This window comes from Chiloscyllium punctatum, chromosome 10 (assembly GCF_047496795.1).
Source record: "Chiloscyllium punctatum isolate Juve2018m chromosome 10, sChiPun1.3, whole genome shotgun sequence".
Lineage (NCBI taxonomy): Eukaryota > Metazoa > Chordata > Chondrichthyes > Orectolobiformes > Hemiscylliidae > Chiloscyllium > Chiloscyllium punctatum.
In genome coordinates this window covers 96,679,285-96,703,879 of record NC_092748.1, presented here as the reverse complement: position 1 = coordinate 96,703,879, position 24,595 = coordinate 96,679,285, and positions in this window count along the sequence as shown.

The window sequence follows — 24,595 nt, the reverse complement described above, 5'->3', positions numbered from 1 at the left end:
TCTACCTGCATTTACCACTTCTTTTGGTGGTTTATTCCACATACAAACCACCCTCTGTGTGAAAATGTTGCCCCTCAGGTACCTTTTAAATCTTTCTCCTCTCACTTTAAAAATAAACTCTTTAGTTTTGAACTCGCCCACCCTGGGGAAGAGACCTTTGCTATTCATGTTATCTGTGCACCTCATGATTTTATAAACCTCTATAAGGTCACCTCTCTGCTCGGCTGGTGGGACAGGATATATACAGAGATAGTGCGAGAGTTGTTTTAGACATGGTGTGTAAAGAATACTTTATAAATGTGACTAAGTGTGGCTATTGCTTGTCCAGTCTGTGAGACTTGACACAAGCCCTCAAGTATTGTTACAGAAGACTTAGAGGGATCTTCGGGACTGAGTTTGCCGTTGTCGCTTCTTCTACCTTAGACAATGCCAGGTGAACTCTTTCATTTTTGAGACTTTTCAGCATTTGATCCAATTAAGTGATTGTAGTTGCCGTGGGTCTGGAGTCACATGGAGACCAAACCAGGTATGGCCAGCCATTCTCCTTTATGAAGGACATTAATGAATCAAATGGGGTTCTATGATGATTGACAATGGTTTCATGCTCCTTGTGGGATTTTAATTTAGATTTTAAAAAAGATCGAATTCAAATTCCATTATCTGCTCTGGCAGGATTTGAACTTAAGTTCTGTGATCATTCTTTGGGTCGTTGGACTACTTGCCCAGAGATTCAATCATCTCCTCCAATTTATTTATCAACGATTCATTCATGCTCGGTTAATATTTCTTGCCCAACTCTTGTTGGCCAAAGGGTGGTCAAGAATCAACTGCATTGCTATAGTTCCAGAGTCACATGTAGGCCAGACCAGGTAAAGAGGGCAGAGATTCTTTTTTAAAGGACATTAATGAACCAAATGCGTTTTAAAGTAATTTATTGACTTTAAAGCATTTTTTAATATCCTGAAAACATGATTAGACTGTATATCAATGGCTTTTCCTTTCAGAAAGGCTTCCCAGAGGTACCATCTTTCAGATGAGGCACTCAGCTGAGGGTCCATCTGCTGGCTTGGTTGGGTGTAAAAGATTGTACTAGTTTGAAGGTGAGCAGGGGAATTATTCATGTTGATCTGGCCAATATTTCTCCCTCAGTGAACATCTCAAAACATAGATTACCTCCCTATTTTCACTTTGTTGTTGGTGAGTGTTTCCTGTGTGATTACTTGTCACCATATTTCCTATATTTACAGAAGAGACTATACTTCAAAAATACTTCCTTGGCTGAAATGCACTTTCTGGCATCTAAGTGATTGTTCTTTTCTTTTTTTTCCCTCAGTTTATGGAAGATTGTGGGTGCAAATATGTAGCTCATTAGGTTGGGCTATAGCCTACCCCTGCTTTAAAATTCAGCATCGTGACCCACCAAATATTTTTTGGATTTTCTTTCATGAACTGACCCTTGGCAGTAGCTTGCTGGTTTTTAGTTTGCGATGTGATGCTCCACACTCTGGTTGAACTGATACACATGTCTGGCATTCCCTGAGAGACAGAACCTGATCGAGCATGTCTAGGCCACCTGTGTAAAGCAGACATGTTGCCAAAATTATATTTCTGGCAACAACTGATTGCCATCTGAGCTGGATGCACCTGACTGAAATGGATACTCTTCCAGCATGTTGTCGTCAGTTGGTCTCAATGAGAATTCTTAGAAATAATTTTATCTGTTTGATATTTGTTACAAAACTCTAACTACGCTCTTTATACTCCCGCTTAATTACAAGTGAAGACTTAAAAAAAGAATATTACACAACTTATTACTGCATCTATTCTAAATTGTCTGGAATGAATGAGTTATCGGAATTGTTAAAACAAGAGTTGAACAAACACCAATCATTCTTAAAATATTTCTGAACAAGTCTTACAGTGACTGAAATTTAAATTGTGTTTTAGATATTGTTTTCTGGGAAAGAATGCATCATTTTGTTAGGGCAGATTAAATGTGAACCCAGCATCCCAGAATTCCACATTCCCATAACTGTCTGTGTAAACAAATTTCTCCCAGGCTCTCTTCTAAATCTCCTATAATAAATCTTGAATCTCTAGTCCTTCATTTTTCATTCCTCAAATTGAAAAAAGTCTCTCGTTATTATCCATTCTTCCATAATTTTCAACTACCATGCCATCGTGGACTCTGCTTTGTGCCAGTGATAAATGATCCAATTTATTTTGGTCTTTCTTTTGCAGTTGTATTGTCCAGATTAGAGTTGAGCTACAGGAAGTTTTGAAACTGGTGACTCATTGTCGAAACTCACTTTGCTGTGTTCAATAACTGTCGGTGTGAGGAAACATTCACCCGATAGGTTTGAAACTTAGATATGAAGCGCATGCTGTAATTTTCTGCAGTTGCAAATCCTATAGGGACTATCATTTCTTTAAAACTTATTCTGAATGCTGTCATATAATGGAATGTTTTGTTGACCTATGCTTGTACTATTGCATTAATTACCTTCTTCCAATACCTTTCAAAATTCTATTTATAATTCATTTTGAAAAATTAATTGTATTAAATAAGTATGATAGTTTTATAATTAGCATTATGATAATTTTAAGTTCAGTCTTTCATGATAAGGTTATTCTTATATACATACATGTAATTATACATACATAAGAATTTAAGGAATGTTAAAAGCTTAACTCAGTTTAGAGATAATCTAGAATTCAGAACTAACCAATGATTTATTGGAATAAAACTGTTGTCTATAAAATGAATCATTTCACTTAACCAATATGTTCAGACTGGCATGTCTGTATAATATTTATATCCTTTACTCCATCGGAATGAAAACATCACCAATGCACATAATTTGCAGAATGCTATTGCAGATTGTCTCCTCCACACAATGTCCACAGTCATTTTAGATACCTTGACAACATCCTACAAGGCTATAACATTGCCTGTCCTGCCCTCAGTCACTTACCATTCTGGTAAAAGAAACAATTGTAATGTGAACAACAGACACTGAAAGAAAGACAAAAGGTATTGAAACAAGGCAAAGATTGTTTCAACATTAGATTCCAGTTCAACCTTGATTAAACCCACCCATTAAGATAAACATTGTGTTCAATATCAACACACAAATAAGCAATTTGTAAAAGTAAAATGAATACAGATCAGTATTTCTGAAGCACTGTCAGAGCACAGATGGAAAATTTATGCTTAATTCATTGACTCCAGACCATGAGGTACTTGTACTTTTGAGGCAGGTTTTTGCTCTGCATCAGTTCCCACAAAAAAGTGAAATTTGTCCCACTTCTGTTCAGAGGTTTTTCTAATATGTAGCCTTGCTGAAGGGAAAGAAGTATTAAAGGAAAACACTTCTGCTATTAAAGTTAATATTTATTCTTCTTGGAATAAATCAAATAATCGAACTTGGAAAGAAACCCATGATCGTGCGTAGACTTGTACTTCTGTACTTTTAGCAGTCACCTTATATCCTGAGTTATTACTTCAGATTTCATTCTGAGAGGAATCATTGCCATTTTTGGTATACAGTTCTCCAGAAAGTGGTTGTGATGCTCATTTCCTTTGCTAATACGTCCACCAGCTAAAGGAAATATGTTTTCCATTGTGCACTTCCTTCAGGAGGAGCAAGTAAATTTAAAGGAAGCATTACTGGAGCAGTACTTGAGAGCACCTTGCATAAGCTGGGCATTTGTTAATGAAATATATAGTCCTGTGAAAGATTGACAGATCTCTGCCTGTGAATACTAAAGCCACAACTAACTTTTTTCACTTGCTACTCATTTTTGATTTGACTGATTTATTTATTGTCATGTGTACCTCAGTAGAGTGAAAAGCTTTGCTTAGAAGCAGTATAGGCAGATCATAGTCAGCAAGGACGTACTCATCATAGGATGAAAAAAAACTTAGAGACATACAGGTTATGTTGCACAGAGAGTGCGCTCGGCAAGAACAACATTAGCAAGATCAGCACTAGAGATTTTTAAGAAGATTTGTAGTTCAGGTTGATGATAAGTATGTAAGTTAGCTCACTGAGCTGGAAGGTTTGTTTGCAGACGTTTCATCACCATACTAAGTAACATCACCAGTGTTGTTACCATCACTGATAAAATTACCATGGCAATGATGAAACATTTGCAAACAGCTCAACAAGCTAACTTGAATACTTAAGGTCAGCATTATTTGAAGTTAGGGCATCCATTCATCAATCTAATAATGGCCTGGAAGAAGCTGTTCCTGAACATGCTGGTGTGTGTGTGTGTGTGTGTGTGTGTGTGTGTGTGTGTGTGTGTGTTCAAACTTCTGCCTGAGGGAAGAGGTTGTATTGAATTGAATTGAATTGGACTTATTGTTACGTGTACCGAGTGAAAAGCTTTGTCTTGCAAGCAATACAGGCAGATCACATAGTTAAGTAAATAATAGATAAACAGCGGCAAAAACAAAAACACAGGTACAGGCAAATGTTAAGGATTTGTGAGTCCATTCAGTATTCTAATAACAGTAGGGTAGAAACTGTTTCAAAACCAGCTGATGTGTGTGTTCAGGCTTCTGTATCTTCTCCCCGAAGGTAGAGGTTGTTTAAAAGCATTAACAGGTGCAATGGATCTTTGATGCTGTTGCAGCCTTTCTGCAGCAGCGAGCTATTTAAATAGAATCCATGGATGGAAGATTAGCTTCCATGATGGTCTGGACTGTGCACACCTCTTGCTGTAGTTTCTTATGGTTCTGGGCAGAGCAGTTGCCATAGCATTCCATTATGCACCCGTACAGTATGCTTTCAATAGTGCACCTGTAAGAGTTAGTAAGAGTCCTTATGGACATGCCAAATTTCTTGAGCTGCCTGACGAAGAAGAGGCATTGTTGTGCCTTCTTGACCGTTGCTTCTACATGGGAATTCCCGGGTGGGTTGTTGGTTATCGTCATTGTTCAGAACTTAACAATCTCCAACCTCTCAACCTCAGCTCTGTTGATGTAGATGGGGTCATAGATAGAATGTTACAGTGCAGTACAAACCCTTCAGCCCTCGATGTTGTACCAACCTATGGAATCAATCCGAAGCCCATCTAACCTACACTATTTCATTCTCGTCCATATTCCTATGCAATGACATTTTGAATGCCCTTAAAGTTGACGAGTTTACTACTGTTGCAGGCAGTGTGTTCCACGCCTCTACTACACTCTGAGTAAAGAAAGGGAGATGTGCTCCTCCCTTCTTTGGGATCAGTTCTTTGGTTTTGCTGACATTGAGAGAGGTTGCTCTCATCGTACCACGACACCAAGCCCACTACCTCCTTTTTGTATTCTGACTCATCGTTGTTAGATACTTGTCCTACCACTTGTCATCAGCAAACTTGCAGATAGAGTTCACTCAGAATTTGGCAACACAGTATGGGGCTGAGGATACATCCTTGAGGGGACTCCAGTGTTTATTGTTATCGTGAGAGGTGCAGTTGTCTATCTTCATTGATTGCAGTCTGTGGGCGAGGAAGCTGAGGATCCAGTTGCAGAGGACGGAGCCGAGTCCAAGGTCTCAGAGTTTTGAGATCAGTCTGGAGGGGATAATGGTGTTGAAGAGCTGTAGTCAATGGGTAGATGTCTAATGTAGGTCTTCTTGTTATCTAGATGTTCCAGGGATGAATGCAGGGCTAGAGAAATGGCATTGGCTGTGGACCCGTTACATTAGTAGGCACATTTTAGGGGCTTGAGCAGGCTGGGAGAATGAAATGGATGTAGTCATGACCAACCTCTTGAAGTACTTCATGATTATGGAGGTCAAGCCATTGGGTGGTAGTCATTATCTTGTCAGAGTATCAAAATGCAACTGTGCATTTCCTGTTCATGTTTCATACTTTCTCTCATTACATTTCTTGCAAAAACCCAAGGTATAATATTTGCATGATGAAATAATAGGCATAGCTATGATAATTATGCAATGCTACTAAAACATATTTTCCTCATTTGACATGTAACATTGTAATCGAAGAGTGTGATACTGGAAAAGCACAGCCAATCAAGAGCAGGAGAATCGATTTTCAGGCATAAGCCCTTCATCAGGAATGAGGCTTGTGGGTCAAAGGGGCTGAGAGATAAATGGGAGAGTCATTCCTGATTCCTCATTCCTGATGAAAAGCTCATGCCTAAAACATTGATTCTTCTGCTCCTCAGGTGCTGCCTGACTGGCTGTGCTTTTGCAGCACCATACTCTTCCAATCTGATCTTCTGCATTTGTAGTCCTCACTTTCTCTTATGTGACATTATAATTATGTTTCATTCATAATGTCAGATCTATGCGGCTACTTCAGCATTTTCATCCCTGAGTCTGAAAACTATGGGTTCAAGTCCCACTTCAGGGCTTGAGACACAAAAATCAAGTCTGAAATCTGGATGTAGCAATAGTATAGACAATGGGAGAGGCCAATTTCCAGATAGAATGTCAGTTGAGTTCCTGATAGCTATCTCAGCTACACGGAAACAGTATAATGGCGCTACTTTAAAGAAGACCAGTGGAAACATCTCTGGTGTCAAGGTCAATACTTAGTCCTCAGTCAACATCATGACAATCTGATCACTCTCACATTACTATTTGTGGTAGCTGTTGTGCACAAATTGGCTACATTTCCTACAACACAACAGTAATTACATTTCAAAAATACCTCACGTAAAGAAATTTGATGGACAGATGGTAGAGAAAGGTCATGAATGCAAATCAATATATGTTAAAACTGTTTGCTGCCATATTAGCTGCGAGTTTACAGTCCCTTTCTTATGTAGTTGTATGCTGAATCTTTCTTGTTTCTCTTTTCATTATGTCCGATGAATCTCTCGACATGTCCCTCATTCTACCCTGCCATTTATTGTCTTTGCCTCCCTTTCTCCTCTGCCACTCGATTATTGATACACTTAGTGAAAAATAATAATGCACTAATCAGCAGCCCCTGCTAAATATGAAGGTGGGTGTTGGTTGAGGTAAGGGCAACTATGATTCTTCCAAGGTCAAGTAGCCTACAGTCACTTCCTGTTAAGGGGCCTCTTACAATAAAATCCTAAAGACTGGTGCCTATAAAATTCTACCCCATTTAGGTGTGATTTAAAGGGTAAAAAAAAGTCTCTGTTTCTGTGGGCCTATTGCTATGGTCCCCAGTAGCTCAAAGCAAGCTGGAGGACCAGCATCCTATATTCTGTTTAATCACTGTACAGCTTTCAAGACTCAATGAGTTCAACAACTTCAGACTATGAACTGTGTGTTCCATCTGGATTACCATTTCCCTATGGTTTGTCGGTACGTGCATGCTCTCAGCAGAACTGACCTACTTTCTGCTATTAACACTTACCATTATTCACAATCTCCTTGCCTTTTGCTCTAGGCACCCTCACAATCTGTTCCTTCGCTCCTCCTCCCAGCTTTGTCAACAACATAAACACCATCACTTTCTACCCCTCAGTTCACTTCCCACAAAAGAGTCACAGCAGATTTGAAACTTTAACTCTGTCCCTCTCTCCACACGTGCTGCCTGAGCTGCTGACTTTCTCCATTAGTTTATGTGCATATTTCAAAAATAGTTGCTCAGAAAGGAAAGAGCTAACTCTTTTACTAATGCAGCAATGCTTTTAAGTTGCAGCGCTCCAGAACTGTACTCAGTTCGGATTTAGCTGAAAGCAAAACCTTTGCAGATGCAATTTTGTGGTAACATATCTTTTCATTTCACTGAGTGGAGAACTCTGCTGCTTTTTGATGGGTGTTCCTGTAGAAGAATTGAAAATGTAAACTGAATTTGGAACAAAGAATTCTCACATGCTGTCGATGTAATTTCCTTATTGGTATCCCACAGCTGGCAGATGCTTGCACGTTGCTTCCTTATCAAATTGTCTGTTTATTTTGATATATCTGCTTCTAATGCACATTCTGAAAGTTGGATTAGCTTCATTCAAACAAGGTCAGAAAGAAGCTTTCTCTCAAAGGCACTGGAAGATTTTTTTCCCAGTTAAAGTAGCTCGCTAACACCTTCCAGCTTCAATCAGGTGGTGACATGAGAACGTGTTAGTGTTTTTTGTTGTTAGTCATCAGTATGTCCCTACAAAGTTGTCAATGCTTGTTACAAAAGCAGGTAGGGATCAAACAGAAAGTATAAGCTGGAACCAGGGAGAGCGTTTTCTTAAAGGGGCAGGCCACACAGTCCTTGGTAGAGTTTTCAGCTTCCCCAAATAAAGCATAATCTGAATCCATTTTGATTGTTCATATTTTGGCCATGGTGCGCTCCCGCAAGGGGATGGGTTATGACAAAGTCAGCGCTGTCTGGATGAGGAAAGAATGAGACAAAAAAATGAAGCAAAAACAAAGGTGTGACAGATAGCAGCTTGATTATTCAAATGAGAATAAAGTTGAATATCAAAAATAGAGAAGGTAAGTAAAAACAAAAATGAGAATCGAAAGTAGAAAACACCAGTTAATGTGAAACGCTCACTAAAGTCTTCTATAAGCATACAATTAGTAGATAGTACTCTGGGCCAATTAGGAAGAGAAATAGAAACATGCATTTTGGTAGGAGAAACAGGGAGAGGCAATATAAAACTAAAGGATAATTCTAAAAGGAACAGAGGGGTCTGGGCTTGTATGTGCACAAATCATCTGAAATCACTATCTGTTGGAGTGCTGGTCAGGTGAAGTGACGAAGGAGCAGGTTGTACTGGACTGGACAAAGTCAGAAGTCACACAACACCAAGTTAGAGTCCAACAGGTTTATTTAAAATCACCATCTTTTGAGTGCTGGCCAGGTGAAGTGATGAAGGAGCAGTGCTCCAAAAGCTTGTGATTTTAAATAAACCTGTTGGACTCTAACCTGGTGTCGTGTGACTTCTGACTTTGTCCAATCCAGTGCAACGCTGGTACTTCCACATCATTTGTAAGAGAGAGAATCTATTTTATTAGCAGACAGGTTGATAACCACAAGACAAAGATCTAAAGTGCTCTCCAAAAAAAAAACAGAGGTGAGAGGAAAGCCTTATGAATACAGTGTACGTTTAAAATATGAAATGTGATGTCAAAAATATGATAAAGACAGACTATAATAAAGGTTTTAAAAGGTAAGTAGATAATTATCTGAAGAGAAAATGTTTGCAAGACTAGAGTGGAATTAACTGAGCTGCTTTTGCAAAGACCCAACTTGGATACAAAGGCAGAATGTCTTCTTTTCTGTTGCAATCATTCTATAATTCTACTCTGCATGTCATTGTTGTATCGTTCAGCATCAACATCTTGGAGAACAGGTCAGAGGTTGAATATTCGTTGGCGAATAACTCACCATTGACCCTGCAAAATTTTATTACCATCAATAAGGCACAAGTCAACAGTGTAATGGAAGTCCATTTGCCTGGGTGAGTACAGAACCAACAATACAGGCAGTCTCTGAGTTGTAAACTAGTTCCATTCTTGAGTCTGTTCGCAAGTCGATTTGTACATAAGTCAGCGCACAATACAGGGCAATATAAAATAGCAGTTTGTTCGTATGAGGAAATGTTCACATGTTAAATCTTAAAAATTAGTATTAATATACCTCTGCATGGGATCACTTTCATATGTATGAGTGTTCATAAGTTGGATGCTTGCAAATCGGGAGCCGCCTGTACTCAGGAAGATGACCACCATTCAGGACAAATTAACCTATTGTATTGACATAAAGGCAAGATTCCGTGGTTCTGGAATTCTGAAGAAAGCACAGAGAAAACTGAAGAAACTCAGTTGCTGCGGCAGCACCTGTGGACAGAGAAATAAAGTCTGCTATGACTCTTCTGAAATGAAAGGTGTTGGAAATCCCAGTGTAAAAGAAAAAAAGTGTTGTTAATGGTGGGGCAAGAGAAAAACCAATGTAAAATTGATGTGAGTTAAGGTAAATTCACCCATCCTAAAGAGACTTTTTATTTGCCTTTTTTTTGTAAAATTAGAATGACTGCAGTGCTACTTTATCAATGTAGGTGCCTGTGTTTCTTGCCTCTAACTCCTCCAATGGTGCTTACACAGTTTTACATTTACGCAGCAGACGTGAAACTAAAAGTGGATTAAGGAACCTGGAACAGTCTAGCTTTAATTCGTTCTTTCCTTCACCCTATTCATCATATTCATTGTCTGAGTGATTCATTCCTCTGGAAGTTAAGATTTCCACATTGCATTCTGATCAGGAATTTTGTGAACCCAGAATAATTTGACTCAATGAACATAACAGTTTGTCTAACGCTTCCCGATCTTGTTTCGACAAAAACCAACAGACAGTTTAGCCATCAAGATATTAAATGATGAGCACAACTATTCTGTCTAATGATCACTAAGTCTCATTTACCTTCTTGCTGAATTCCAGGTTTGAGCAGAAAGTTTTGAAAATATCAGTTTTCACTATGTACCCATCACACTGTCATTTTCATTTATCTTAGAGTTTATGTGTGACCTTAATAATTTACCAACACATGACATAGAACATCATTGATTCATGCAATATTTAGCTTCAATTGGTCTGAAAGTCAGCCAAGCTGCTCAACAATACAAGCCTTCTAGCATTATATTGCATCTCACCATCAGACTGTTCGGAAACATGTTTGCAGCAACCTCATTCTTGAATACAATATCCAAAGAAGATATCCCTCTTCCCTTCTTTGGCAGCCATTTTGGTTAGGCCTATAATTTTGGCCAGTAGAATGCCAAACACTATGGAGTTGATGGATTCTTTATGAGATGAATATTCCTTTCCCCTTAACCTTGCCTCAGTGTGAAATTGGATTTATATTCTCATGCTTTAGCTATTAAAGATCAAATACTCAGCTTTATGCTGGAAGGACTTTATATTCCAAGTTTCCTCTCAATTGGTGTGAAGACAGAGGGGGTTTGAATTCACAAAATTATAGCAGAATTAAAGTCTGACTCATTTTTATGCCAGGATTTCTACAGATTTCATGCCAAGGTTACAGCAGGTAAAAGCTGCACAGAAATTTAACAACTTAGTTTCATCAAGTTATTCAACATCACAGACAGGGCTTTACATTGTAATCACTTGAAAAGGGGTGATCAGATTGTCCCTTTATAGTGTTCTAATTGATTGCAACAAAAAAAAACTTTTATTTGTAGCACATTGCTATGAAGGAGACAGTTCCAAGGTTCACACACACACACACACACACACACACACAAATGTATAGCCCAGGAACAGGCCCTTCGGCCCTCCAAGCCTAAGCCGATCCAAAGCTACTATCTAAACCTGTCACCCAATTCCTCAGCATCTGTATCACTCTGCTCCCCACCTACTCATGCATCTGTCCAGATGCATCTTAAATGAATCTACCATGCCTGCCTCTACCACCTCTGCTGGCAACACATTCCAGATACCCACCGCCCTTTGTGTAAAGTATTTGCTGCATGCATCCCCCTTAAACTTTTCACCTCTCACCTTGAAAGCATGACCTCTTGTCATTGAATCCTTCACCCTGGGAAAATGTTTATCTCTATCTACCCTGCCTATACCATTCATGATTTTGTAAACCACAATCAGGTCCTTCCTCAATCTCCTTTTTTCTAATGAAAACAAACCTAACCTACTCAACCTCTCTTAATAGCTAGCACCTTCCATACCAGGCAACATCCTCGTAAACCTTCTCTGCACCAAAGTGTCCACATACTTTTGGTAATATGGCGACCAGAACTGTACACAGTATTCTAAATGCGGCAGAACCAATGTCTTGTACAATTTTAACATGACCTGTCAGCTCTTATACTCAATACCCTGTCTGATGGAAGGCAAGCACACCATATGCCTTCTTATCCACCTATGCAGCAACCTTCAGTGTATAATGCACCTGCACTCACAGATCTCTCTGCTCATCAACTTTTCCCAAGGCTCTTCTGTTCACTGTATAATTCGCTCTAGAATTAGTCTTGCCTAAATGCTTCACCTCTCATTTGTCTGGATTGAACTCCATCTGCCACTTCTCTGCCCAACTGTCCAGTCACTTTATATTCTCCTGACTTCTTGACAGTCCCTTATGCTTTCTGCTACTCCACCAATCTTTGTGTCATCTGCAAACTTGCTGATCATACCAACTGTGCCCTCTTCCACTGGTCACCTTTCTCCATTTTGAGAAACTCTCCTCAACTACTATTCTCTGTCTCCTGTTGCTTAACCAGTTCTTTATCCACCTAGCTAGACCACCCTGCACTCCATGTGACTTCACTTTCTTTATTAGTTTACCATGGGCAACCTTATCAAATGCCTTACTAAAGTCCATGTATATGACATCAACAGCCCTTCCTTCATCTATCAAATCGGTCACTTCCTCAAAGAACCCTATTAAGTTAGTAAGGCACGATCTCCCCTGCACAAAACCATGTTGCCTATCACTGATAAGCCCATTCTTTTCTGAATATAAAAAGATCCTATCCCTAAGTACCTTCTCCAGCAACTTTCCCACCTCTGACGTCAGGCTCACTGGTCTATAGTTACCCGGAATATCCCTACTACACTTCTTGTACAGGGGGAACAACGTGAGCAACCTTCCAGTCCTCTGGCACCTCACTTGTATTTAAGGATGCCACAAAGATATCTGTCAGGGCCCCAGCTATTTCCTCTCTCGCCTCCCTCAGCAACCTGGGATAGATCCCATCCGGTCCTGAGGATTTGTCCACCTTAATCACCGCTAGCATACTCAACACATCTTCCCTACTTATGTCACACACACACACATACATTCACACAAATGCACGTACACACTAATAAATTAGGGTTTGCGTGTTCTTAAGATGTTACATTTTAATTCATGATGAATTAGACTTCCAACACTCTCTTATTCACATTCTACATTTCTGGCTGGGTTAAAGCAGTCTGAGATAAACCAAGCTCAGGGCGAAAATTACACTCAGTACTTGGCCTGTTGGATTGGAAGGACATCCTGCCAATTCCTGTCACGATAGACCTGTCCACCAGCTGAGGTGTTTCATCAAAATGACAGACTTGTCACAAAACTGTGAGTAATCCCCTTTTGATGTGTTTTAAAATAATAGATTATAAATGGAGAAGATAATTGGAGCAGAAAATTCATCAAATTATATCTGCTACTCTCTCAAGTTATGCAGTGTTATGCTTATTGGCAAATATCGACAATTTATCATTAGTAATGTTATTGTTTTTGGTTAAAAAAAAATCTGGTGTTCAATTCTAAGTGCCCATTATTGTTAATATAAACTTTTGTGGATGTAGATTGTAATAACAGCTTGAATTTTATCTTATGTTCACTTTCAAAGACCTGTGGGGTATCTTGGCAGTGTGTTTTGCTGCTTATGTTATAGATTCCTTACTGTTACCATTCAAATGTAGTACTGACACCTACCTGGCCATGCTTGCTTGCTTGCTTGGTTGTCATGCTGCAGTATGCACTTAAAATACGGGTTACACTGCAGCACCTGCTATGGCTTTTCAATGGTCCCTCTAAATCCGTGACCTTTACTGCCACTAGTGCCAAGGGCAGCCCACGGGGCACAACTTCACTCCTAAGTTCCATTCCAAGTTGCTTATAATATTGATTTGGAAATATACCACTGTTCCCTCATGTTCACTGCATCAATAGTCTAGAAGTCACGTTTAATAGAATTGTGGGAGCACTTTCACCATATGGACTGCAGCCCAATGGGAAGGTAGCACATTAACACCTTCTCAAGGGTGATTCAGAATGGACAATCAAGACTGACTTTGCTGATGATGTTCACATCTGATGAATGAATCAAAAAAATGTCAAAGAAAGTTTTTAAAAAATATAGTTTTAATTTATACCAGAGGTGTAAATGATACCAATCAGCTGATGGTCAATAAATAATGAATAATTTTAATGTATTTGGATTGCATGCAGAAGGTTTTTTTTGAGTTTTAACTAGACACAGTGACTCCAGGATTATGTCAGTGGGGTGGGAGTGGAGGTGGTATTGAACAGCTTAGATTCATAGAATCCTTACAGTGCAGAAGCAGGTCATTGGCCCAACAAATCTACACCTATCCTCTGAACAGCACTCCACCCAAATCCACACGGCTTACCCCACCCTGTCATATCCCATAACCCTACATTTACCATGGCTAATCCACTTAGCCAGCTCACCCCTGGGCAATTTAGCATGCTTAATCCACCTAACCTGCACATCCTTGGGCTGTGGGAGGAAATTGGAGCACCCAATGAAAACCCACTGATACATGGGGAGAGCATGCAAATTCCACTCAGTCACTGAAGGCTGGAATCAAACCTGGGGCCCTGGTACTGAGAGGAAGCAGTGTTAACCACTGTACCATCATACCATCCCTTGCATCAGTTGAAGTTTATGAGAGGCTAACTAATTGCTGGCTAATGGCCACTTCTTGCCTAGCCATATTTTTTCGTCAGCTCCCACAATCTCCTAGAGGAGATTGGTGATGGGCAGGAATCCAAGTAGGTGCACTTGGTTGGGGCTTGGATGGAAAAAGGAGTATGATGTTTCCTTCAATGGCAATCCCAAAATCTATCTAGCTCCCACAAACCTGGATATCCCTAATTTAGGTACTAGCCCCAAGCTCCATGTTTGCCATTCCTTAATTCATGATCAGCTATCCAGTTCCTGGTGAGAGATCCCACCAGTAACCCAGCCATCATTTGGCTCTTGGCTCTTCTTCCTTAGGGTTGGATACAGCCCAGCAGTGTTCACCATCACCAGATGGCCTGAGAGGCAGGATCTCCTCCCCAGTTGGGGTAGAAGATGCCATTCAACCCAATTACATAGTTGTGGGACAGCCTCAAGAGTGGTGGAGCAGCTTCATGGTGACTTCATTGGTGGGAGGACAGGTAAATCCAACACCCATCTCTCACCACCTGAAATATCCAACACCCTGTTTACCAGCATCATGTTGTCTGATTTTTGTCAGAATTTCACATTCAGTGGAGGACAAAAGTTATAATTAGCAAAACTTTGTTTCTATGAAGATTGTCATAACCATCATTTGAATGATTTAATCTCATGCATGACATCTGAGACTGGATGTGGTTGTGCTGAGTTTGTTGATCACAGCTATGACAACAATTACTGTGCTAGAATTGTCCTCAGTGCCACTAGACTAGAAAGGGCAATGTGAGTCAGAGTCCCCAACTCCTCTAGATATTTGGAGATTGGGTAAGAACATGGTTAGATCTTTAACTTTCAGTTAATATCCCATAATCGCTATAATAATCCTCCCTCTCTCATAAGGTCAGAAGCGGGGACATTTTGCACCATTCCTGGCTCCTCAGAAACTGAATCTGTCCATGTCGAATTGCAGCAAAGCTTGGAACACATCCAGGTGTGGATTGAAAAATATCAAGCAAGATTTACACCCCTCAAATGCCAGGCAATGGCCATCTCCAACAAGATAGAGTTTAACCATAGCCATTGACATTCAGTGGCATTATAGAGTTGCAAACGCATTGGAAAAAGGGCAGAACTAGTTTACAAAAATGTTTCCTGAGTGAGGAACATCATTTCTGAGGACAGATTGAAGAAGTTGTGACAGTTGTCCTTGGACAGGACAGGAATCACAGTAGGTAAATTTAGTTGGGGCTTGGATGGGAAAAAGAGTATTGTGTTTCCACACCAAGAAGGGAACTGATAGGGGTTTTTAAAAGCTTGTGTGGGCTAGGCAGAGCAGATAGGGAGAAACTGTTCTGGCTTTGTAACAGAAAAAAAAGTCATAGATTTAAAGGGATATGCAAACAAAGCAAGGGGGCATGAGGATTCTTTTTTCACTCTGTGAATAGTTAGGGTATGGAATGCACTGCCTGGAAGTGTGATTGAGGTAGGTTCAATTGAGGCATTCAAGAGGACACTGCATAATTAGTTAGATAAAAATAATGTGCAAGCTTATGGGGCAAAAGCAGGCAATTGGTACAAGGTGATAATCTTGATTTAACAAGCTGGTACAGATATCATGTGCCGAATGGCCTCCTCTTGCCCCCTCCCACACCCCTGTAACTTCTGTCATTCTGTGATTTCTAGCTCTTAACATGCAGCTGTATTCAACTGCTCAATCTGAAAACAAGCTCTGTCTGAGCTGAATTGATTGCTCAGTTGATCCACTTTTCTAACTATGACTGATAAATGTCCCAATGTTTTTCATTCAAAGGAAAAAAAATTACTCTTTCCACAGCTGTTGCTTGACCTGTTGAATGTTTTTAGTATTTTCTGCTTTTATTTCAGAATTCCCTGATTGTGCAGGATTATGCCTCTGCCATTGGCTGATTATTCAGGGGCTATTTGAGGATATATCTCTCAATCACAAACTCAAATCATGTGAAAATTGCTATTACTTTAGTGTAGGATTGTCATAAATGCCCAGAATATAACATTAATCATCACTATAATTTATGGATTCCATGTGCACTTTGCATGACTGAATTTCCAAGGGACAACTTCTGTCTGTACACAAGTATTCAGCATTCTTTTTATTGTAATTTTTCTCCATTCACATACTCTGAGTACCTTGTCTATAAACAGTGGACCAATTGCCCTGTCTATTTATCATAAGCTCATAAAACCATGTGACAAAGAGCTTAACACTTCATATTGCTTCATTTGTACTTAGTGCTAAGAAAATGAACGCACTGGTGAGACTTGAACTTGGTCTGCTCATAACCATAGGGGATAAAGCATCCTTTGGGCTGTTAAACATGAACAACAGGATGGATCTCATCCAATAAGGACAGGAGTCTAAAATGGCAACAAGTTTAGGGAGTTGGGTTTATGGAAGTTCACCAATAAAAATGAAAAATAAAGCAAAATAATACATTTAACAACAAGGCAAAGTTGATTTCCTGTTAACATCTAACACACAAAGATAATTCATTTTAACATAAACAAATACTGATCTACTGATTCCCAAAAGCAACATCATTGCTCATGACTGAATTAGTATTTATATTGCTTGGACAGAAATGAAAGATAAAATGATGAAATTCATAATTGACACAAAATTACATTTGAGTAATAAATGTTACAGGATACAATCATAATTGAGTAAACAAATATGTTCTTGAGTTTAGCGCTGTTATTTTGAAATAAATCCATAAGTCAGACCAACAACCTGCATATTTTGAGAATACAAAAACATTGGATTTTATGACTTTATACTATGTAAAATAAAAAAGGCTTCTAGAAAGTCTCAGTTCTGCAGCGCCTTCTATAGCAATTAATAATCCTTTGAATGTTAATATTCCCATGGAGACAAAATAGTGGATGAGCAGTTAAAAAGGAGCACATGACAAATGTCTGCTTTACTGGCAAGGTCTGCAGTTGTTGGCCATCCTTGATTGCCTTTGAACTGAAAGGGTCACTAGGTCATTTCAGAGGGATGTTCCGAATCGGTTGAACATAGGAATTAGAAACGGGAGTAAACAGCTCGGCCTCAAGAACCTACTGGACTATTCCATGAAATCTTGATTGATGTGAATTTTCCACACTCCCACCTTCCTATTCATAATCCTCTCAACTCTTTACTTTCAAGGATCAAGATCAAAAATTATTCAAAGACTCAGCTTCTTCCATGTTTTGAGGAAGAGTGGCAAAGGTTCATGATCATCTTTGATTAAATAAAAAGCTCTGCTGTTTTGTCTTAAATGGGTGAACACTTATTTTTAAATCATAATACCTAATTGTAGATTCTCCTACAAGAGGAAACATCTTTTCCACATTCATCCTGTCAAGGCTTCTTACACTCTTAAATGTTTCAATCAAGAGGCCTCTAACTCTTTAAAGCTCTGACAAACACAGCCTTACCTGACCAAACTTTCTTTATAAGGCAACCCAATAATTTCAGGTATTGCTCTGGTAAATCTTTCCTGAACTGCTTCCAATACATTGAAATCCTTAAATAAGAAAGTTATTGCTGTGCACTGTATCGATCTCTGCAATGTTCTATCTGAAGCATAACCTCCTCCAATTTTGTATTCAGTTCCCATTGCAATAAACAATAATAATCTATTAACCTTCCTAATTACTTTATCCAGCTACATACTACTTTTTTGCAATTCTCATACTAGACCACTCAGATCACTCTGCATCTCTGAAATCTGCAAACTCTCATCATTTAGCTTCTTTGTTTTCATTTTTCCTGACAAAATAGATAATTTCACATCTTTCACATTCTATTCCCTTTCCTAGATTTTTGCTTACTTACTTCACATGCACACACATATTATATATACACCTTTGTATGTTCTCTTCACAACTTATTTTCCTGCCTATGTCAAGTCAACTACATTGCTGTGGATCTGAAGTCACATGCCGGAAGACAGATTTTTTCGTCTGAAGAATATTAGTGAACCAAATGAGTGTTTATGACAATCAATGATTATTTCATGCAATTATTTCTGAGATGAGCTGACAATTCTAGACTTTTCTTGAATTAAATTTCAATGTTGCCAGCTTTAAACCCATGTCCCAACAGCATCAGTGTGAGTCCACAGATTACTCATCCAATGATATTACCACACTAATTTTCACCCCTCTTCTTTTGACTTTAATGCTACTAGTATGGTCTGATGATCTTAGTGATGGGTGAAAAGCCCATCAACCTTAGCTTCGATATTAATCAGGGTGAATTAGTCCCTGATAGAATTTTAACTGAAGTAGAGAAACTCCCACAATTTTTCTATTACGTTGAGGCATGTAAACAAATGCTGGTGATGACAAAGAAGCCCGTAAGTAGACCAAGATATTGTGCAGCTTTTGAATTTTTTAAGAATCCAAAATGAAAATCATAGTGTCCATTATTCTTGTCTCACTGTCTTCCCTCTCAAGCCACCATCTGCACTCCACACCCTTCTACCTATTAACAAGCCTTCCCTTGCCAAAACTGCTCAGTGTTGTCTTCCTGCCATCACCACATGGAAAGAAGGGGTTATAGAATCATAGAATCCCCACAATTCAGAAAGAAATTGCTACAACCTTCTGACGGGCATTCCAACTCAGACTCGCCACTTCCCCATCCTACCACCACCAACCCCCCTCCCTGTAATACCATGCTGATCCAGCCAGCTTACGTATCCCTTGATATTGCAGGGCAATTTAGCATGACCAATCCAGCTAACATTCCCATCGTTGGACTTAGTTCTCATTGATGGGACCTCAGGTTCTAATTTCCCTGGGCCTCAAGTTTAGATATTTCCATCCCACTCAGCACTCCTGTCAGTTCAAAACACACTTGTAAAATTGATTCAATAATTCTTTCTGAGACAGAGATGATCTTGTATCAGAGCTGAAAATATGTTGTTGGAAAAGCGCAGCAGGTCAGGCAGCATCCAAGGAACAGGAGAATCGACGTTTCGGGCATCAGCCCTTCTTCAGGAATGATCTAGCATCCTACAATTTAACTACTCCATTAACAACAGGTCTTTTCAAACATTGTGTTGAATATGATGTGGGTTTATTTTTTGTTACTGTAAAGATTAAATGTACTGAGTGATTAAATTTATTTGGAGATGAACACCAAAGTGCTAACTCCTTCCACATGTAGCAACTGTCTCCATAAAGGAAAATCTGTTATTTTCTTGGACTTGTGTCACTTCCAGCATCTGCAGTGATGTCGCAGGCCAAAAGTAGAAATCTTGTCAATGAAACTAGCTCAGTCCCAAGATGGAACTCCAGCAATTTCCTTCCACCGGAATCACAACACTAGCTGCAGAGGGTCAATGTTTATCTGAGGCAGTTCGGAAATCTGCTGTTGACCTGTACAGGAAGCCGTAACAGAAATTTCTTTTATGGTTGTATGACTTCCATCTTCCTAAGTCAGTAATGAAACACTTACATCTTGAAATTCACTCTGAGGTGAGGAAACATGTGTCGGTAGTGTTTTTTCACAAATGACCAATCCAATCTAACAATCTCAGACTGGAGCGTTTGCAAAGCTATGGGGAATGAATTCATTTGAGCTTTGTGAGGTGACATCACAAATGTAATCAAGGAACATTTCCTTTCACATTTGCCCAACAATGAGCTCATGTGAATTTCCCTGATGAGTGTTTCATACAATGTTTCAACCCACATGTTTTAAAAAATATATATGCCTATGATATCACTGGATGTAATGACCAGGAAGTTTTCATAAAGCTGCTCACAATGTAGTGATATAAATTAACCAGAGAATTCTGAGGTCATCCAAGTTTGTAATTGGAAGAAAACCCATTGTATTGACGATTGATGTCAATGTTTAAGAATAGATTAGAAAGTTAGTTTAAGGACTGAGAAATAAAGCCAAGATTGTATTAGTCCCCATCATGCTCTCAGGCAATATGTGCTAAATCCTACTAGCCACATGTAAGAAAAAACTATTCCTTATGTCACCATTGCCAATCACCTTAAATCAATGTTTTTGTGCTTTCAATCATTCCACCAACTTGATCAGTTTCTCTACGTTTATTCTGTCCAAACCTCTCATTGTAAACCTTTACCAAATCTCATCTCAAGCATACCTTTTCCAAGAAGAATAGTTTCATATTCTCCAGTCTATGTAACCTACTCATCATTGACTCAATTCTTGTGAACATTTTCACCACCCTCTCTCATACCTTCACATCCTTCTTAAAGTGAAGGTCTTTCAGTTAATCAGAACTGCAGTCTTTGCCGCATTAAAGGCACACAAAGTAGATGTGAGTGCTGCTTGGGCTTTAATCCAGTGCTGATATTCTAAATGTTGTTGAGTTATGATTTATGGGGCAAACTGGAAAATGCTTACATTTCCCAGAATTTGTTACTGTGTTTGTTTGCACATTTTACAGTCATTATTTTCTTGCCTCTTAAATTATGGCTGTAATCTGAACCAGTCACTTTCAAATGCATAAGTGTCACAAGGTAACTACCTCATTTCTGATGATTCCCTGCCCACTTCCCCCCCACCCCACAACCTGACCCCCCAACCTTCCAAGACCACCACCTCGCCAACTACTTCCTTTCTCACTTTCCTTCTCAAAGGAAAACTCTACTATTGTATCGGAAGTGTTTTTGGTCAAAAACAGCAATATAAATAAAGTAGATGAACCGCAAAAATGCAGAAGACCAGCAATAAACAAAGAAAACCAAAGATCTTGCAACACTTTTGTCATCTCTTTGTGGTTGTCCAGTAGTTTTGGGAACATTAGCCTGAAAAGTTTATAGCAGTTACTATATCTGCCCTGAGAGCAAGTGAGGACTGCAGATGCTGAAGTTCAGTCAAAAGGTGTGGTGCTGGAAAAGCATAGGAGTTCAGGCAGCATCCGAGGAGCAGGAGAGCCCAAATTCCACATGAAGAGCTTATGCTTGAAACATCGACTCTCCTGCTCCTCGGATGCTGCCTGACCAGTTGTGCTTTTGCAGCACCATACCTTTTGACTCCATATCTAACCTGGCAATGTCAAGCTTAAAGTAGATTTATTTTCTTTATGTAAATGACTGCAGATGCAGGAAATCTGAAAAAACAAACAAATATACAGGAGAAACTCAGCATATCTGGCGGCACCTGTGGGAAGAAAGCAGAAAACGTTCCGAGTCCAGTGACGCTTTTTCAGAATGAATTATGGTAAGAAATGGGTGGTTTATATGCTGAAGACAAGGAGTTGGAGGTGCGGGTGAAGGGGTAAGTGATAGGTGGAAATGGAGCCTAGAGGAAAAGAGAAACATGTAGACAGGCAAAGAGGCAGATCATGGTAAGCCAGAGGGCAAGTAAAGCTGCTAATGGGCACTATAAGTAGGTAAAAATGGGCCGGCTGTGCTGAAAGATAATGTGATAACAGAACTTGGGTCTGGGCTGGGTAAAGGATATGGAAGAAGATACTTGGGCCCTAAAATTATTGAACTTGATAATGAATCCTGAAGGCTGCAGGGTCCCCAAGCAGAAAATGAGGCGATGTTCTTCAGCATGCACTGAGCTTCACTGGAGCACTGCAGCAAGCCTGAGTCAGAGGTGTTGGCCAGACACATGGTGGGGTGTTGAATAGACAGACAACTGGCAGCCCAGACTCACTTTTGCAGACAAAATATAGATGTAGATGAAGACGTCACCCGGACTGCATTTCATTTCCCCAATATGCAGGAGACCACATTGTGAGCAGTGAATACAGTAGATTAGCTTGCATGAGGTGCAGGTAAAGTGCTGCTTCTCCTGGAAGGTGTGTCTGGAGCTTTAGATGGTGAGGAGGAAGGAAGTGAATGGGCAGGCGTTGCACTTTCTGTGATTGCATGTGAAGGTGGCATGGGGGCTGTAGGGATGATTGGGAGTTGAGGAGGAGTGGACCAGAGTGTCCCAGAGGTATCTCAGACACCACCTCCTATCTTCCCCGGACCATGACTCCACCATCAAACACCAAGTTGATACCTCTTCCTATTTTTCCCTTGTTATCCATACTTTAGACACCTTGACCGGTTTATGTATTAAAACACTTTATCCAAGCACACATATCGGTGAGGCAGACAAAGGGACGCAGAATTTGGTTTGTGGTTCAACTTGATTTTAGTAACAAAATGTTCCTTCTTATAAACACAATGTGAGCATATCCCAAATTCTCACAATATTTGCTTTCTATCTAACGCTATCCATCTGAGAAAGGATATGATCCTCAATGATCCGTGTGTTTGAGTTGAGCCATTGGAATCTCCATCCTGTCCGATGTAGGAAGGTGGGATCCTATAGGTCAGGGTGGATCTTCTCCTGGGTGTTTGTAGGTTGCCACAAGTCTCGCTGCTAGTCTGCCCTGCTAGTCTTCACTGAAGAGGTGGTTTCTAAGTATGTGTGTTTTAGCCCCCTCACAACAGACCTTCCAGAATGTTCTGTGGCCTTTGGCCAATGGGATCATGAGCTAAGTTCAAATCATCCAATGGTGTCATGCAAATATCCTTCATTGTTGTTGTGCCAGGAGGTTAAAGTGCATGTACTCAGGCAGTCAGGGTTCCGAAAGCCTGACCAAAGTCCTCCTGATGACAGCCCTCGGGCTGGTTGTAACTGGTTCCCCCTGAATATTTGTGATCTCTTTGATCTTGTTTTCTACTGTTGTCTGTAGCTGATAGCTGGTGGCTGCTGTTTAATTTAGTTTGACCAATGTTCTGTCTGTCCTGATTTTTCTGGTGTAGGTCAATTTAGAACAAGCAATTTGGGGTCAAAGATCACTTAACTACCAGAAGACTATAAGATATAGGAACAGTCCATTCAGTATACTCCACCATTCAATCATGGCTGATATGTTTCTCAAACCCAATTTCCTGCCTTCTCCACATAACCCTTTAATCCCCTTACTAATCAAGATCCTACCAATCTCTGTGTTTAATACATTCAAGCACTTGGCCTCCACAGCCTTCTGCAGCAATGAGTTCCACAGGTTCACCATCCTCTAGCAGAAAACATTGCTCCTCATCTCACCCTGGACCATGACCCCACCATTAAACATCAGATTATTGTGTCCAAGACAGTAATGTCATCTCTCTGGGTATGACCCCCTGCATATCCTTCAAGCTCACAAATCCCAATTTTATACAGACTGTTTCTACCTTCTTCCCAAAATTCACAAACAAAACTGTCCGGGCAGGCCCATTGTTTCAGCCCGTTCATACCCCATGAAGCACATGTCTCCTACCCTGACTCAATTTTCCTTTTCCTTTTACCAGCCCCTTGGCACTAACATCTGTAATTCTTCAGACAATTCACATCAGTTTCAGAATTTCCAGTTTGTGGGCTCCAGTTGCCTTCTCTTCACCCCGGTATGTACAACATCTTTACATGTCCATCCTCCAGCATTGTCTTAGGGCTCACTACTTCTTCCTGGACAAAAAAAACACCTGAAACAATCCCATCCACCACTACCACCATCCCCTTCTGCCTGGCTGAGCTCATTCTCACTTTGAACAACGTCTCCTTTAACATGTCTCAGTTTTGTCACATCAAAGAGGTGACCACGGTTACCCACACAGACCCCAATTATACGTGTTTGTGAGATGCGTGGAACTTTTCTTGCTCCAGTCCCACTTGCATTCCTTCCCACAAATCTTTCTCTGGTACATTGATTGTATCGTCAGTGTTAGTTCATCTGGAATTGGGAAAAGTCAACAATTTTGCTTCCACTCTCCACCATAACCACACCTGCCCCTGTTCATCCTTCCTTTTTCCAATATCACTATTTGTATTTCTGGGATTAGCTGACTATCAATATCCAGTACAAGCCCACCGACTGCCACAGTTCTCTTGACTCTATATCCTCACGCCATGTTTCCAGTAAAGTCTCCATTCCATTCTTCTAGTTTCTCCATCACATCTTTCTGGTGATGTTACCTTCTGCAAGGGGAGCTTAGAAACGTTCGCCCTTTTCCACAATGGAGGATTTCCATCACTGTGGTTGACAGGACCCTCAGCCATGTCTGACCCTCCCTTCCCTCCCGCACTGGCGATAGGGTCCCCACTCATTCTCTCCTATCACCCCACCAGCATCCACATCCAGTGGGATGCAACCAATAGATGCACAGTTCCCTCCCCTCCTTGTCAGTCTTCTGTAGGAACTGTTCCCTCCAGGAAACCCTGGTCTACTCTTCGTCCACTTTAT